Source organism: Takifugu flavidus, chromosome 2 (assembly GCF_003711565.1).
Source record: "Takifugu flavidus isolate HTHZ2018 chromosome 2, ASM371156v2, whole genome shotgun sequence".
Taxonomy (NCBI): Eukaryota; Metazoa; Chordata; class Actinopteri; order Tetraodontiformes; family Tetraodontidae; genus Takifugu; species Takifugu flavidus.
In genome coordinates, this window is record NC_079521.1 from 17,514,451 (window position 1) to 17,532,381 (window position 17,931).

At 46.5% G+C, this 17,931-nt stretch overlaps 1 protein-coding gene across 2 annotated transcripts in view; it reads right to left on the reverse strand.

Moving 5' to 3' along the window:
• Positions 1 to 17,931, reverse strand: part of zfhx3b (zinc finger homeobox 3b) — a 229,888-nt gene that overhangs the window by 114,510 nt on the left and 97,447 nt on the right. For both annotated transcript variants that reach the window (XM_057025267.1, XM_057025265.1), the window contains exon 4: positions 7,437 to 7,793. The gene's annotated coding sequence lies outside the window, so the exon portion shown is untranslated. The remainder of the gene's footprint in view (positions 1 to 7,436; positions 7,794 to 17,931) is intronic.

Genomic DNA, 17,931 nt, shown 5'->3' on the forward strand with positions numbered 1-17,931 from the left:
TAAAGATATTTAAGGCTATGTGACGAGACTGTGGTCCAGATGGTCGGAGGATCTGATGCTAACATCTCCTCTCATTTTCTTAATCACCCTGTTGTTTCCACATCTCGCCTCCGGTATTGGCCTCCCGTTTCCTCTCAATGAAAAGACTTTATTTTATTTTTTTTAAAAGGAAATCAACCTGTCATTCTGTCGGCGCTCTTTGTTATGATAATTTTATTGTTGCTTCTCCGAGGACGTGCACGGTGCCCCGCTCCCGCAGTGTGCACGCTCTCTGTGCAAACAGCTCCATATAGAGTCGCTGTGCACTCAATAGGAGCAGCCTTCCCTCGTCTCCCAACGTGGGCTTGATCAGCCGCGTGAATTCCGATACAGGATCGATAGTGACACGTCGGGAACGGGCTCCGATCCGGACGGCGTGCACGGCGCTCCAGGCTGCGCGTCCTGAACTCACCAGCACGTGATGCTGCATGGCATCAAGGTCGAGCTCAGATGAATTGTTCTGAAGTGAGAGAAAATTATTGAAAGGGCGATTTGATTTGATTTTTTAAAGGCGATATTTAATAGTTTTCAAAGGCCTTTGACATAAAGGTTGGGGAGGCTACGGAACCCCCGTGAGACGTGGAGATCCGATAGCATGAAAGAGGCTAAAACCAAACTTCTGTAGCCAATCTGACCTCTCTCTCCCTCCCTCCCTCTCTCTCTCTCCTCTGTTAAATTATATGGTGTGCTGTAACACAGCATTTCCTCAGCACTTCCCTTCCACAAGCCGAGCCAGGCGCCGATACCTATTTTTAAGCTATGTAGCATCTGCTATATAGCACTGCTCTCTCCCCCTCCTACCTCCCCTCCCTCTCTCTACCTCTCTGTCTCACTCAAGAACAAAAAAAGCAAAAAAAAACAAGAAAACTGAATCACCCGGGTGATTTTTGTGTGTGAGTGTGAGTGTGTGCAGCGCACTGAGAGGCAGAGTGCAGGAATCTCAAGGATTTGGTTGCGTGTCTGCTCTCCCCGTAAGAGGAGATTGTAAAAATGAATTGGTTGAAAATAGCGTGCGAGGGGAGTTAAAGGGGGCAACGAGATAATAAAAGAGTCTGGTGTAATTTGAGGCTTGTAGGAGTCAGGCAGTCGCCTAAAGGCCGACAATGGAAACCGGACTTTTACGCATTGACGCCAAGGCCTGATTGACACCGCTCCTTCGGTGGCCATATTGACTGTGAGGTAGGCTCCAATCAAAAGGCAGAGGCCCTTAATGCTTTTAGGGCCCGTGCACGCATCACTGAAAAGAGGGGGAGGGAGAAGGGTGTGTGGGGGCCTGACAGGGGTTTGAGGCTTTTGTGTCGCCTGCGTTCAAGCGCGCCTCTCTGTGGGAAGGACAACTGTCCACGTGCCAGCCTCAATAGGCGTGAGTGGATCCAACGCAACCTGTGGCCACGACGGGCCGTGGACGCCACAAAAGCGGGGCAGCGTGGCGTCAGTGCTGCGCGGGAACCCCCGTTGACCCGCCACCAGAAGAAAAAAAATAGAATAAAATAGCAACAAGCCAGCAAAACAAAGCCTGCACGCAGGACCAGAAGCGTTTCTGCACCGATAGACGCGCTCAGATCAGCTGAACGCGAGCTCTGTTTGTGATGAAAGCCGCTGATTCTTGTGGGGAATCCGCAGCCAGGCTGCTGCGGGAGCTGCGGGAGCTGCGGGAGCTGCAGCCCGGAGCTGCCGACAGGCGGCCGCAGTCACGGGTGTCAGTCACGGAGGCGGACGCCGGCTGCCCCAACACCATGACCCCGGAGAGAAGGTTAAAAAGCAGGATCACCCTCCAACAGACCTGTTTGGGGGCTCTGCCGAGGACCGGCTGCTGTTCTGCTGCTGCTCTTTACAGGGGGAAACTTTCTGATGCGATGCGTTTAAAATCTGGGAGAAATATTAAAAAAATCCAAACGCTTATATTCACGTACACGCACATGTTTGCGTTATGACTCAAATAAAGTCCCCCTCCCCACACACACACAAAGACACACACGCACACAACGCGCTGCTGCTGTCCGGCTGCTCCTGAGCCGCTGGGATGGATGGGTAGCGCAGCCAGGTGCAATGGGAGCGCCCTCTTATGTTCAGCCTGACCACTGGGATCAAGTTGCGCACTCAGCTTCACTGCCACCGCCCCCCCAGCCCGCTTTTTTTTTTTTAAAGGAGGCAGCTCGCAGGGTGTTAAACTGCCCCTCATCACGTGTGTAAATTAAGACGCGGGAATTAGTGTGAGATAAACTGAATGTCAGTGGAGGAATTCAATAAGATTTCCGATTTTACTCATACGGATGATCGATGACCGTGAACGCAGCACTTCAGAGCAGGCTGGAGCTTCACGTCCTGTCATGAATATATCCAAGAGAATCCCGTTTTGGAATGTTTGGGAGGGGGTTATTGTTGAAATGATCAGATTTTCTACATTCTGACTGCATATTAAGAATATTCACTTTCACTGTTGTGCTTCACGTGCACGTTTTCTAGAGCTGCTCGTGATTTTTTTCCTAATCTTCTGTCGTGTTTCACACACATTAAAGAAAATAGACCTGGTTGTAAGGTTTGGCTTTAAATGTCCTGTTCTGCATGAATAGTAAATGTCCTGTGTCTCAGCTGTGTATCAGCCATATAAAAACGTGCATCTTGGTGCCTGATAGTGAATCTAACACAATTTCCCCTTTGGTTTATTTAGTTAACAGAAATCTGCTGCTTCTGCTTTGTGGTTTGTTTTTTTGTTTGTTTTTTTCCAGCTATTTTATCTCTCGGCCTGAACATTTAAATGTGTTACAGTACATTTTGATTGCTTTTTATTAAATTGATTGATTTGCTTTTTTTTTTCTTCTTCCATTTTCATTTCTATTTCGGAATAAACCATTTCTATTAAAATGCTCTTGGACCCAATCCCATTCCTGTGTAGCCTTTCTTTTTGCCTGTGATCCAAATATTTCCGTGCACTCGCTTCATGAAAGACCGGGTCAGGGCGCAGGCCAGTCCAACAAAGCGTGTGCACGGCTGACATCATATTTCAAGATGGAGTGAAGAAAGAAAAGCAACGATCTGCTGCTTCAGCTGTGATTTCTGACTTTAGAGGGAGGCAAAAACGACAAGTGGCCGTCTGGTCAGTGCGCGTCATTTACATGAGAAACAGGAATCAATCCCTCTCATCCTTTACTCGTGCTGCCATATTAATGACGCTATGCATTATTCACGCACTGTTTGCACGTTTGGGGGGAAATTGTCGTATTAACACATATTCAGTCTGCATCTGACGTCTGTTAATATTTTAAACAGGTCGCAAAAATACCCGAAAAGCACGATGCACGCGTGGCTACGAGCACACACCCACAAACACGCACGCACAAAAAACCTTTCAGATATTATTATTGTTATTATTGTTATTATTATTATTATTATTATTATTATTATTATTATTATTATTATTATTATTATTGCGTGTTTTCGCCTCACGAATTTCAAACAGGTGCATTTTCCTGTTTTTGTTTTTTTTTTTAACAAAAAATAGTCCTTGTCCATTTGACTGCATATTTCAATTTAAACCGGGATAAATGTTTACTGCCTCTAGAACGCAAAATAAACGATAAAAACAAAATATAATTGCGCGCTTTCAAGGGTTTACAAGCTCACCTCTGCATTTTCATGCCAACAGACAGAAAAACACGGGAGCAGCTTTGCGATAATACATATTCCAGGTCGGGGATGTGGAGTGAATAATGGAGAAATCAGGAGAGCTGCTGTCACAGAGTTTGGGTGAGAGACAGGCGGGACTCGTGGGGGATTTTACGCGCTTTGGAGAGGCTCACTGAAACAGAGGCATCCCAAATCAGAGCCACATGACCACTTCAGGCTACAGCAACTGCTGCCGCACCGACCCAGACACAATCACGACACGACCCCCCCCCCCCCCCCCCCCCCCCCCAAAAAAAAAGGCACTTGGTGCTGCACGCCGCATCTGCACTTGAATAGATCAAACTTAAAGAGAGTCATTTTCTTTGATGTGGAGAAGAGCCTCTACCTCCCCACCCCAGCCACCCCCCCTCCAAACAATAAGATGTGATGAAAGATGACAGGTGGAAGCAACAAGGAAAGCAAATACAGATCGCCAGAGGTCAAAGCCACATGCATCACATCATGCCATCAAAATCCCCAAATCCCAGGTTTTTACAGATGTGTTTATTCAATATAGTGACTCATTCTGTGCTCACACCAACTGCTAATTAGTAAACAATTTAAAAAAAACCCCAACCCTAACTAGATCTGATAAAATTATTGAATGAAATCACGTGTTGGCACAGCAACCGTGACACTGAGGGTGACACGGACCCTCGCCTTTCACATCCGTGGAAAGCAGCTCGCATCACGTCACTCCGCACAGGCGCCGTGGCGATGCAGAGGCAGCATCTGTGCAGCATCTAAGTCAACAGTCCCGAGCAGCATGTCTGACGCCACACATGTGTGTTTGAACCTCCGGAGCTGTAAAGAGAAGCCTTTTTACAGCGGAGCTCTAGACCTCGTCAGCTGCTCTAAACTCTGGCGCTCGGGCGAGTGATCCCGCCCATGTTTGTGGCGGGCGGTGAGCCGGGAGGGTCACGAGGTCACCGAGCATCGCCTGTCCGTCAGGCCCACGTGTTCAGAGGAGGTGAGCCTCCCAAGTGGTTCTGGAACCAATAAAAGCCAGCGATTAGTGGCACCGGTCCCGCTTTTGAGGTGTTAGCTCGTTAAGGGGGTTATGGGAGGAGGTGTTTACTTTTGCATGACAGGCAGGAGGGGCGGCTGTGGCCGACCCGAGAGGTCTCAGCCAGGAGGCCTCAGAACCGAACATACAGGAACGGCAGGTTTCCTCTCCTCTGACACAAAAGTCAGGTGTTTTTCCACCAGAGAAAGAACTCAGGCGCTCTTCGAATGCGCTCCCTGATTTCTGAATCTCCTCACACGTGCAGCAGCAGGAGGACTCGCTCCCGAATGTTCGGCCGATCGTTTCGGCGAAGCGGTCGGCGAGCGGCGCGAGCCTCCGATTCTGTGCCGCCATCAACTCGATCTCATCAAGTTAAAGGAAACTGTTTTTCTAGATTAAAGGACAAAAGGCTATCAAAGTGGAAAAATTGCCTTTGAATAAGAAAAGGTCACACCCTCCCTGTGGTCCGGCGATGGATGCACGATGTTCCCTTTCATAGCTCCCAGGTTCGAATGTGTGTATCACATCACAGAGTCACATTAAATCACTTCACGTGAGCTGGTGAATTAATCTGGGACTGTTGGGCTGCGCTCTTCGTTACGTTGCACCAGATCTGCCCTTCAAACCACAATTTTTCCCCCCATGTTTTTTGTTATTCAGTTTAATTTGCTTCTTAAATAATAACGGAAAGGTTTTTTTCGGCACCACAGAGGGAAACAGTTGAACATATAAGCCAAATTAGCACCGCCGACGTGTTCCTCTGACGCGTTGCGGTGCGTTGGATGTGCCGTTATTATTGAAATAAATGTGATTATTTGATGTGCCTTGTGCTGCGTTCAGGTGCTTATTCTCTGCTGAATTCTTCAGTCTTTGCCCAAAAACAGAACATCTGTGGGAAATGTAGGAATTACAGTTCACAGAAGTCGTGCAGGAAACTTATATATATATTTCCTTTTAAACCCACCCAAATGATTGAAGCCTTAATAGAGAGAGGAAGATTTACCCCTTTAAGTCTTTCAATATTAAAGCATTACAGGTATAAATTTCACTCCGCGCCAAAATCCACTGAATTTCTCTGAAAGCCGCAGACACAAACGCCTGAGACACACTGATAAAGTGGAACCCGCGAGATCTACAGGCGCTCCCCACGTTCATGCCAGATATAAAACGTGTAACGGGAACGTTAACCTGTGTTTTGTCGAGTTTTTGATCTCGTGTTTTTTGAATATGTGCAAATACGTTTCCCCAGGAAGCGAAAGGGGGCGAGACGGAGGAAGCTGGCTCCACCGTATTCTGTTTAGAATTGTAAATGTATTGCATAGGCCCTGCTGTCCAATTACATATATCTTTCATGTATGAAATCATGCATGCCTTCTTCTCCAAAAGGGGGAGGGCCGGCACAAAGGGAGCAACCCCGACTGCAGCAGAACAGTGTGCAGCCCACATGAGAAAAAAGAGAAGGTCTAGTGTCGGAGCCCTGGGCAAGGAATGCAGCTCCATCAGCACACAGGCCAGGGAGGGGAGCTGCTTTCCTCCAGACTGGAGTCCTTTTCCCGTCTCCTCCTGCTGCCTATCGTTGTTGTCCTGTTGTGAAGCCACCGGCCCCTCGGTCCTAAATCAGCCTTTATGGAGAATACGCTTCAGATCACATCCTTAACTAGCCCCACAACACTAAATACTGCTTCTCTGAATCTTTTATCTTTACTCTCATGCTAAAAATAACGATAGGAAAAGATCTGGGTGGAAGGAAAATGGCTGCTTATTTATTTATTTGCTTTCTTTCACTAGCATTTTCAAAACAAGGACTTGCTGTGCTAAATACTGCTGACCCAAATTTTATAAGATTACCTTTCAAACCGCTGTCACTCTGTATTCGACTGCATTTGTTCTGTCGCGTGAACATTTTTTTTTTTTGATGTCTAATTAGGCCAGAGCAAACAGCGGCGTGTTGTTACTTTATTTTTTATTTTTTAAAGACGAGGAAATAAAGTTGTAAGATTTAGCCTGTGCACCAAAAAAAAAAAAAAAAAAACCCAAAAAAACATTGCCACACAAGCAGAATGATGTAGTTCAGATAAACCGGGGATCAAGTTTTTATCTCTGACTGGAAAAGTACCGTCGATTTCCTGGAAAACCACCAGAGAAGTAGTCACCAATAATGACAGCCAAAGCAGATTTTACACCGCTACAAGCATGAAGCTGAAAAACACACGCCTGCACCAGAAACATGTCGTGTCCAACGCCGGCCGCCAACTCTGCTACACCCACAAACACACTGGTAGCACTGGGAAAGTTACCATAACGGTCCCTGATGATTCAAAGCTACAAGTGCGTGGAATGTGGACATGGAAGCTTCTAGAGCATCTGTAGATACACATGTGACACGTATGCTGCATCTGCACATGCTGCTCATGCCTGAGAAGCTCATTTTATGACACATCCGCCATAACTCTTGCTGGTCATTGTCCAAAAGTGCTGGAGACCAGTGGGAAGCCCAGAGGAAACATCTATCATCCGAACAAGCTCGACACATCCAGCGCCTCTAATCCGAGAGGAACAAACAGGTGAGCAGAGCATGAAAGCGGGACGGTTATCAGCTTTTTAGCTACACAGGCTCTGGAGACGACTTAAATGTTCGAGGGACAAGGCGGCGTTCAAAGCCGCGGGGACGGAAAAAGGCCTCGGGGCTCAGACAGCGGGAGCACGGGCGACTTCACAGTCTTACCTGATGGGGGTTTTTGGTCTGCGGTGCCGCCACGCCGAAGCTCCTCCGACTGCGTTTTCCTTTTCAAGTGTAGGTTTGAAGTCAGCAGGCAAAAAAAGGTCACGCCCTTTTTTTTGGGGGGGTGGACGGCCAGCAGCTGTCGCTAACTCGGTCGTTTGTATCTTTGTACTCTCGCTCTTGCTGATAAGAACTCTACTAATTGTGGAAGAAAGTGTAAAGCTATCGGTCCAGTGCCTGGGCACTGAGATGTTTTGGTGACATACTCCTAGAATTCCAGGTATTTCCAGGGTTTTCCAAAGCTATAGGAATCGGGATTTAGGGACTCCCAGGTCACAAGAAGAGCGGTGAGGCCATCACCTGCAACAACAGAAGCAAGAGAGGAGACGTGCGGTGAGGAGCAGGTTTTAAATACGTTAGGTAATCATCAGAAAACAGCGGCGCTGCGGCCTGGTCCGAGCGCCCACGGTGCACCTCATCCCTGCGACCCGCGCACATAATAAATGTCTTTTGGGATGAAGCAAACCAGAGCAGTATGATACCATCAAGACTCCGAAATTAATGAGCTGTTTTTAGAGCCAACAAAATTATTCTCTAATTATTCTGCGCTACTACTGCAGCGAGGCCTCTTATGATCTCCAGATTGCATTTTATAGTAAATGAACTGATGTGAACAATTTCTGCTCTCATGCTACTGAAGAGTTTTTCGAATGAGAAATGAAAATAATTTCCGGAGAAACTTAATTTCCCCGTAACCAGAACAAGCCATATTCCTGTAATGACATATATAATTGCTTGTTCTGCAGAGGATCTCGTATGGATGACAACAAAGTCTCGGGGACAATATTTCCAACGGCTACGCCTTTATTTGACTGTCAATTCCACAATAATGATGAAAAATGTAAATAAAAAAAGTGAATTCCGCATCGGCCCAGTTTGTGAAACTGTGTAAACACGCTTTCACCTGTTCTAATGATTCCACGGGGGCAGAGATCTCGTGGGGGGACCAAAGCGGCAGAGACAGACAGTTTGTGACGGCGGAATAGTTCTTTTGAAGGCACTTCCATTTGGGAGCCTCCTGTGATTACGAGTTTTTTCCCTTTACCTCTGCGGTTGGACTTGAGTTAAAGCCCCCACTTAATTGTTCCCACGAGTTGGTATTGCAGTGCTGATAAGGAGCTCGGGGAGCAACATTTGGAGCCGCAGCAGAAAATAGCCAGGCCCCTGGCCAAGGAGCCGGGAACGGCGACACGGGGACGGGAGGATGAAAGGGAAAAAAACAACGAAAAAAGCGGCGGGACAGCGCCGGGGGCCAGAGGTCTCGACGAGCTTCCGGCCGACTTTTTCCTGTTTGAAATATTCATTTGCGTGAGGCTCGTTAGGCGCTCTCTCCACTGTGGAGCGCATCACTTCCTGATCAATAAATAAATCATTTTGGTGACAGCGTTCTGTCAGCGGCCGCAGCAGACAAAAAGCAGCGCTGTTAATTTGTCATCCCTCTTCCTCGCTCCCCGCGAGGCCACGACTTCTCAGTTTGTCAGAGCGACCTGTGGGAGTGTGTGTGTCAGATCAATAGCCCACCCACAGTAGAGCCGCGGGCCATCCCTGACCTGGTCTATTGATTAGGCCCGGCTCAGCTGCCAATATCAATGTGCTGGATGTGACACTGGGCTAAGACGGGAGCGGAGGAAGGGAGAATCGGAATTGCCGGTGGCAGCCCCACAGCACAGCGCAGATAAAAGTCAATTCCACTTAACCAAATCACTGACAACTAAATACAGTAGTTAGCAGGCGGAGGAATGTTGCGAGCCCCCGATGGCTTTGGGGATTTCCTCACCACTGACCTGCGGGGAGCACAACAGGCCACGGCGTCACACGTGCACGCCCATGTTTGTGCGGGCGGCCTGACTTCTGCCTGCCCGCCACCATGTTTGTCTGTTAATATGGAGACTTTTCCCACTCCAAATGATAGTTTTCCCCATCGGCGGGTGTTCGGGGGTCATCCCACATAAGCAGCAGCTATTATAAATGCATCTACGGGAAGAATAAAACTGTCGGAGTGGGAGCCGAGGAATGATTTTGAGAAAAAAAATACGCTGAGATAATATACTTAATTGCTGAGACCCATTACCTGGTTTTCAAATGTAACCACTTTGTCCCCCCCCCCCCAGTTTCTATCAGTGTTTGATGATCCCAGAATTAGACTTCCATCCTACAAATTGCTTCTTTAAGTATAAGTGACTCCTGCGCTCATTATTTACTCTTGCTAATGCTGCTCGCTCCAGCTATGAAGCGTGTTGCATGTGCAGACATAATGCAGTCCCGCTATAGCCATCAACCTCCCCTCCATTCATCTTCCTCCCAGTCATTACCAGTCCATATTACAGTACTTTACATGTCACTTTACCGCTCCTTTGCCTCGTGAATGTAATTCCGTGGCCACAGACCTCCTTGTGCATTCAGCACCTATCTGTGGCTCCATATCTCTCCCTGTAATGGCTGAGTGACAGAAAGGCAATACTGACCACTTTATTATGGGATGGCCAGACTGGCTGGACACCAGCCTTTTGGCTTAAGGTCGCTCTGTACAGACTGACCTCTGACCTCTGCTCAGATTGTGAGGGGTCTGTGACCTAGAATTTCTAAGGACTTCTCTCAAGTGCTGTACAGCGAGGTCGCCTGACCCCGACCGACCGCTGATATCAGGTATTGATTGGAGTTCGTCTCCTTCTGTGGAGTCTGAGCTAATCTCCCAACACAAGGGTCCCGAAGGGCAAAGGATCCCGCATAAAGTTAAGTCCAGAAAGTAACAATGGAGAGACGAGTGGATAGAGGTGACAATAAGAGGGATTAATCGAGTGTGGGCGGGATCTGAGCCCAAACTGATCATGATGGGTCACAATCATTCGTGGCAGCAGAACCACAATCAGCTCACTCTAAAGGCTGAGGGGTCTTGGTTCAAGCCCTGGTGCGACAAAACTTCAGAGGTGTTCTGGTAGCAGAGGGCAGTGCCAGAGCACTGCCGAGGTGCCTTTAAGCAAGGTCCTAACCCCCCCTATCCTGCTGGGATAGACTCCAGCATCCTCTTCATTAACCCAAATGGTTGAGAGGGGCGAAAAGAAAAGAACCGGCATTATAAACAGCCTCGGTTTTTATGTTAAAACGACATGTACGTTTTATTTATCCTCTGAAATTAAGGTTGTTTAAGCAAAAAGCACTGAACATTAGCAATAATTAACTTTGACTCTGGGTGCGAGAGTGTGTGTGAGTGGGAAGGAGAGAAAAGGGGGGGGGGGGGGCCTTTTTCTGTACATTCCAAAGCGTCCCTGATGCTCGTTAGATCTCGTCTCCCGGCTGCCGCCTGCCACCGTTCACATTAAATCACAATAATGGCAGATGAGCCGTCGCGCGAGAGAGACAAGCAACCGTTTGAAACCGCACTTTATTACACTTTGTTCCTTTAATCAAAAAAAAAAGAAAAAAAAGAAATAGACGACACAAAAATATAACCCCCTTTTAAAACTCCCCGATAAACAGCAACCATTGCGTCTTTAAATAATAAATGATCCCCTGCATCTTACAGACAGGAATATAACCGAAAATAATTGAAGACAACAATGTCCTATAAGAGCGGCGCTGGAGCGCTGCTGATTCAGAATTCCTGCTAACTTCAAACGCTCAGTCATAAAGTATGGATAATCCTTAAAAAGAGAGGCATGCATCCGTGCGCAATATTCCTCTAATTAAGGCTACGGGATGGGCTCTACCTATGCTAAAGTTGATGTGTGTTTGTGAGGCTTCTTGGGAAAGTGTAGCACAGGCAAATGAGGGTGGGGAAACAAAACGAAACAAACAATAACACTCTAATATGATCCGCAGTCAAGGAATGAATATTTCACCATCTGTCTACATTTGACACACTTTCATTTGACAACAAAGACTTCATAAATAACAAATTGCCCCAAACTTGGTCTTCAGACGATAAGTTTTCGACCTGCATTAATTCACAAAATGTGAAAACGGCTGCCACTTTGGGACTGTATTTGCAATGTATCCACAATTTGGAGAAAGTGCATCATTTAATAGCAATGTGGGGGTTGTAGAGGGGAAGGGATTGAATGGATCGAGCCAGAATGCCTCAGATACTCTTCACAAACAGCTCAGAAGGATGGTGTGTTGATGGTTCTTGACATGAAGACCAAGAGAAAAAGAGCCAAAGCCCTGGATGGAACCCATCGCCCCTTCCATCGCATGCCAAGACAGCGATATTATGTTGATATTATGGATCAGTTTCATGTTGATGGACGGCTCTCGATTGGGATGCCATTGATACGCTCTGCACAGGATAAGACCGTCACAACATGGCCGCTGCCACACGAGGGGTCCCGCGGCTTCATCTAGCTGGAATGGTGCGAACCCACCATCTTCCATTTTCATATTCTGTTCAAAACAATGAACGATTCCATGTATTGAATCCCAGAGATGTGATATATTCTATATAATAGATGTGTAGCAACACTCCGTGGACCCTGGCTGGCTGACTAACCACGTCCATATTCTGGAGCGTTATCCTGCACGATGTCCAGTGGAGAGCTGGAAGATCAGGTAAGTGGCGTGCTGACGAAGGTGAACTTTCCCATTCTCCTCCGGTGAACCGGGACAACAGTGCGCTGCGTGTCTGAGAAGGATAAGGTGCCGCTCCATGATTAATCACCGGACATTATAAAGCTTCTCACCATGTGCCCATAAGCTGATGCGATGATACGATAGGGCCGATTAGAAAAGAGAAATAATCATTCCTTACAGTGCATTCGTGGAACACTCTAATGATATCTTCTGATTGGCTCTTGCAGAGAAGATAATAAGGCCTGTCTTCAGAATGGAGTATAAGATTATTTCTTTAACTTGGTGAAATGAGGCCACAGGCCTGGATGCAGCAGATTTGAGGATTAAGATAAGCTGACCTTTCACATTTTTTTTTTTTTTGCCATGTATAAAAGATGAAGTTTACACTCCCTCATCACATTAGACCTTATCAATGGTCCGAGCCTCTGTGAGGCCCTTTTGAACGTCACAATAGTTTTCTTCTGGCTGCTATACAACGGGGCCGGACCCCTGCTGTGGGATTACTGTGCAAGTGTGTGTAAAGGACTATGCTTTGGACATGCGGCCTCTCTTGTTTGAGCGCTGCTACGGTGCTAATCTGGTGTAGAACTTAGTTGTATTCTTGTTTAACTAGTGGGGGAAAAAACACCCAAATTGAGATCAGTGTATCAAACATTTTCCTGCACAGTTTAAACGGTTTCGCTCTCGATTAAACGGACCCGACAGCAGCGTTTAGCCACCAAACGGTTACTATCAAACTTTCTTCTTCCACGCAGGACTGTCAGGCTCAGCCTGTGTGTTTAAATGTTAACTTTTCATGATGTTGGAAGAAGGTCACTCAGCCCAACTACAAGAGCTTCACATTTCTGCGGCTCTCCGATCGTCAAAAGTCTCACACTGATTCAATAATGATATTCAAAATGTAAAAAAACCCCAAAACTAAAAAGAACCTGTCAAACGGAGGGCTGAGTGTCGCTTGTTTCAAATGCAAACCAGCATGTTTGGAACGTCTCCACAGGTCAAGCGCTTCCATGCTGAAGCTGCAGGATTGATCCATCTGTCAGCGGCAAAAGGCGTCGCTTGTTTGGCTTCGAAAACAAGTGAAACTATATTTGAAACAAGTCAAATGATCTCACCCTGGTTCAAGACGTGTTTTCCTTTTCTCACTCCAGACAGAATCAATTATAGAAAATCAATTCAGGGCTAGTTTTGGTGGTTCGCGTGCACGCTGACGAGGATTCATTCACCAATTCGGCCGAACCTGCATTTTCTAACGGGCCTGAAGTCACTTTGCATTTTTCCAGGTGTCGGACTGCTGGCCACCATCTTGGTGGGGAAACTTGCTTCCCCTAATACCTACAGCCCGCCTCTGCAGAGACTTCTTTTTATAACCTCTATTATTTTATATGATAAATATTCAAATCCAGATCCTAAATCCTGGGCTTAGTGAGGAGAATAGCCAAAAACAACATGCAGCTCTTCAGCTTCCCTCCGAGCTTGCACTTCTATAGAAAATCATTATGAAGATTAATACAGAAATCAAACAGAATGCGGCGGCGCAGCGGCAGGAGCCAGTAAAAATAATTCGCTCATATGAAAGACTCGAGATGGATTTTGGTCAAGGCTTTTTTTTTTCTCCCACCCTTTGTTTGTGTTGAGGGTTTTGCAACACTCTGCATTTCCTCCTTTTTTTTTTTTTGCTGTGAATTAATATTTGCGGCTCGAATATTAATCCTGATTCAGCGGTGGATTAGTTTGCTATTGTCCCGTCCATGCTGAGCTCCAAATAAAGGAGCTGACATGGAGAGGAAATCTATACCTCTCTGCCCTGCAAACAAAGACCTCTGCACCCAGAGATAACACATGTCCCTGCGCCGCAGACCCACATGCTGGATTCTCCATCACTCTCTCCATTCTCATCTCCTTCTCCTCTCCTGCCTCCTTTCCTCGCTCCCTCGCTGGAAAACTTTGCCACGGTAGATTTGCGAGGCAATTGTGCCCTTAAACCAAGCCTTTGCCTCAGCTTAGACCGTGCATTTTTCAGAGTTTATCAAAGAATACAATGGGGTTATGCTTCCACCATTATTCTCCAGGCAAGAACAGTAATTTAAATGCACCAGTACTACTAAGGCAGGGTGCAGCTCCGCCGTCTCACTATAGAATAGAGAGAGATGAAAACGCGTTACAGGAAAAAAAATGTTCTGCATTACTTTGTTGACCTTTCCTGCTCTCGTAGTTTACAAGCAGCTGTGAAGCTTCTTGCTCTGGGTTCTTTTGTACATCAGAGCCGAGGACTGATGGAGGCACGTCACGCTTAAATGAGGGCTTTCTGACGCGCCGCCATTGTGACTCGCTGCCACCATCGCAAACGCGCATTTGCTTCATCTGCGAGCGAAGAAAGACGTGGCGCCGGAGACGGCGTCTTTACATCTAAATGTATATTTTCCTCACACACGGCGTGCTTGGGGGGGAAAAAGGAGAATTTCAACAAATGCAGCACATTTATTTTTACCGGTGGTGGAGGAATTTGCCAGCTTATTTCTGATGCAAGCATGTTAACTTTTTCACCACTGCGTCAGGCGCCGATATGGCGACCTCAAAACGCCGCAGCTCTCATGACTGGTGACCTGGCAATAAGATGAGGAGGTTGACAAGGAGAAGGTATGAGTTGGAAAGTGGAAGGTGGGACTAGAAGCTTACGGAACAGCATGATAGAGGTGGGCCCTGGTGATGGCATGATGGTTGGACCCGGTCTCTGGGTGTCTGAGTGTCGGGCTCTGCAGATGTTTCCAGTCTGGAAGGGGTCATTAGTGGGAGATCAATGGCAGGGATGTGCTTATGATCGGCACCTGGGGGGAGCGGGGCAAGGGGCAGAAGGTGGACATTGTTCTCAGATGCTATCAGTCATTCAAAGAAGCAATTTGATCACCAGATGTTCCGGCCCAACATGGTCAAGTAGGTATGCGTCAATATAGGTGCAATATAAGTGCGTGTTGGTGTTTAGCCCTGCTACACACACATGGTGGCGGAGAGGAAGAAATAAAAACCTAGCATTCAAAATATGATACAACAGTGTTTTCACATCAATACGGATCTTAGGCTTGAGCGGCATCGCCAGTATCTCCTTATAGGAAACAAAAGGGAGCATTGATTTAGAGAGAACGGTAGGATAAATACAGCAAAAAAAGAATCATCCAGAGTACATCTCTGAAAGCCTGAGGGCATTTGGGGAGGTGGGTGGGGGAGTTGGAAAGGGGAAACCAGGAGCAGGTCCCAGTGCAGTAATGTTCTTTGTAGTTTGAGCAGTCTGAACTAGCCAGAGGCTCACCGCTCTAACCCTTAGCACTCCGAGACTCTGTTCAGGGAAATTACAGCACAGAGTAATAATTAATCAAGTAAACACTGAAGTGCTTTGATTGGGATTACATTAACATACTATCAATAATGCATTCGTCAAATACAAATAAACACCTCTGCATAATCGCAGAGTTAACTCATATAGTTTAACACGCAGTCGAAAAGTTCTATAAGTATGAAGAAAAAACAACCAGCTGCGGCATTTCTGAGCTTTGGAAAGCTACACCCTTTGGTGCTTTGCTGTCTTTGTTCATCAGCTCCCTTCTTCATCACTGCATCACCCATTTTTAAGTGGTTCCACCAAGAGGCAAAGAAAAAATTATGAATTCATGTATTTATGCTTAACAATGGGAGGCTGAATCACGGGGAATAAATAAACACGCCGCTGATGAAGCACCGGAAACACAATGCACATAATTTGTGCAAAGCTACTTCAGGTTTGATTCCAAAAGTAGCTAAGTGGATTGCGGGAAAGAGTTAGCTGCTTTTATCATTTCCAGAGGAGTCAAATCAGCTCTGCTTTTGTATTTTCACTTAAATGCATGTTCTGTTTCTCCCAGATAAGTTGTGTTGTTTAAAAGCACCCATTCTCGCCTTAACGCTTTGTTCATTGGGGGGAACTTCATGCCCAGGGATTTTCTAAACACAATTCATCAAAGTGGAACGGCACTCTTTTTTCTCTCCCCCTTCTTTTTTTTCCGAATTCCTAATCCTTTTTGCTGCAGATGAGAGATTTGCTGTTCAGACTCATTAAGATTAAAGCATTTTGTCAGAGTTATTTAAGAATGCAAAGTTCCATGTGAGACCTCTCAGAGTTCAGAACTGAGGAAAATCCTATCGACACGCTTGGTGCACTTGGGGCTGATCTTAGCCTATATTTCTATATTTGGTGTCGGTGATTGAGTGATAGCATGTGAACTGTTTTTTTTTTTTAAAGTTTCTAATCAGTTTTCTCTCTTTTTCCTTGGAGGACTTTGCCGCTGATGTCGGTTGCTTCTCATTAATTAGCTTTCAGAAGCAGGTATATACTCCAAATGTCCCCTTCAATGAGGCACTATTTCACTTCTCTGTCTCAGTACAGTTACGGCCAAATAGATTTTGGATGAGCTATCAGTCATCTGCTTGGAAAGACAATCGTTAATGCATAGCCGAAGGGCAGCGTAGTCTTTAAGCAGAAAAAGAAATTATCATTGGATCGGACTGAGTGTTAGTCTTCAGCCTAAGTATTTTAATATTAGCTCCGTTGGCCCGAGACTCAATAGTCTGTTGGCAGCTCCGAAGCTGCAGAAAGACTGAGATCCTGAACACAGCTCCAGTCTCGGCACGTTTCCCAAACTTTCCAGCTCCAAGTGTCGCAATCTGGTTCCATTTTACAGTTGGCCTTGAGATTGTAACAGAGCTCCTTTCTCTCCCTCCCCGACCGCATATTTAATCCCTGTGCTTATGTCAAACTTAATTACAGGACCTTGTACGAAAAAATAACAAGCGGGCCTTGTAGGGGTGGGAGAGAGGAAAGGAGAGCATGGAAGGGGGGGCACAGGGAGAATGTAAAGAGGTGTGAAGGGTAAAGAAGGAATGGTAATGATATTTGATCTGTAAACTCCAGATGTCAGATGACCAAATATAAAACCCGGGATAAAAAAGTCTCACCCAAGAGTGAAAGGACCAAGCGGGGGTGTTTAATCGGAACTGAGTCTGGGTTATAACGAGTTGGGTAAAACACCCAAATGTGCCGAGCGTTGGGAAACACGTTCGGAATTCACCTTCAAACATGGACGCGTCCTCGGAGGTCCTCCGTCTCTGTCTGTTAACATACGACCCAGCAGATTCTCCTCAACACCCACAAGCCACAAAGAAATATTTACCTCGACTAGGTTCCACATCCATTCGCTCTGTGTTTACGTGTGCTCGAGTGTGCACCCAAAACTGTTTGTGGAATAGTTTAATGGTAGAAGTGGAACACCAGTGGAGAGAGATGTTTAGTCTGTCAGTTTAAAACTATTACCTCAAACTCTGAAAATATGAGCGCAGCCTGTCGTGCATCGACACGGGGAGACAGGGCTGTGAAGAACAAACCTTTGAAAAGTCTAAATCAATTTTTGGGGGAGTAACATAACAAACGCTTCACTGAGAGTGAAAAAAAGGGGGGGGGATCTCTTTTTTGAGCTGTTTGAAAAGCACATATTCATACAAACTTCATAAGGCAAAACAGTATAAATGCAGTATAGATGAAGCCTTTTGAAAAAGGGAGATGACAGAAATGCTGAAATGGAGAAGACGCCGGGATGCTCCTCGTAGGACGGAAACAAAACAAACGGGAAGAACGCCACCGCCACCCACCCTTTAGGTCAGGCTCACGACTTCCCAGACTGAGCTGGAGTGGCCCAGCGGTGGACCAGCGCAGGGAGAGAGGTTCCCATGCCACTGAAACCGGCGCGCCACAGAGAGGTATTTATAGCAGGCCGGCTTGAAAGGTCCAGGAGGGAGGGCATGCTTGTTTTTGTTTCCATTCCCCAGGCACTTTCACCAGGCCTCA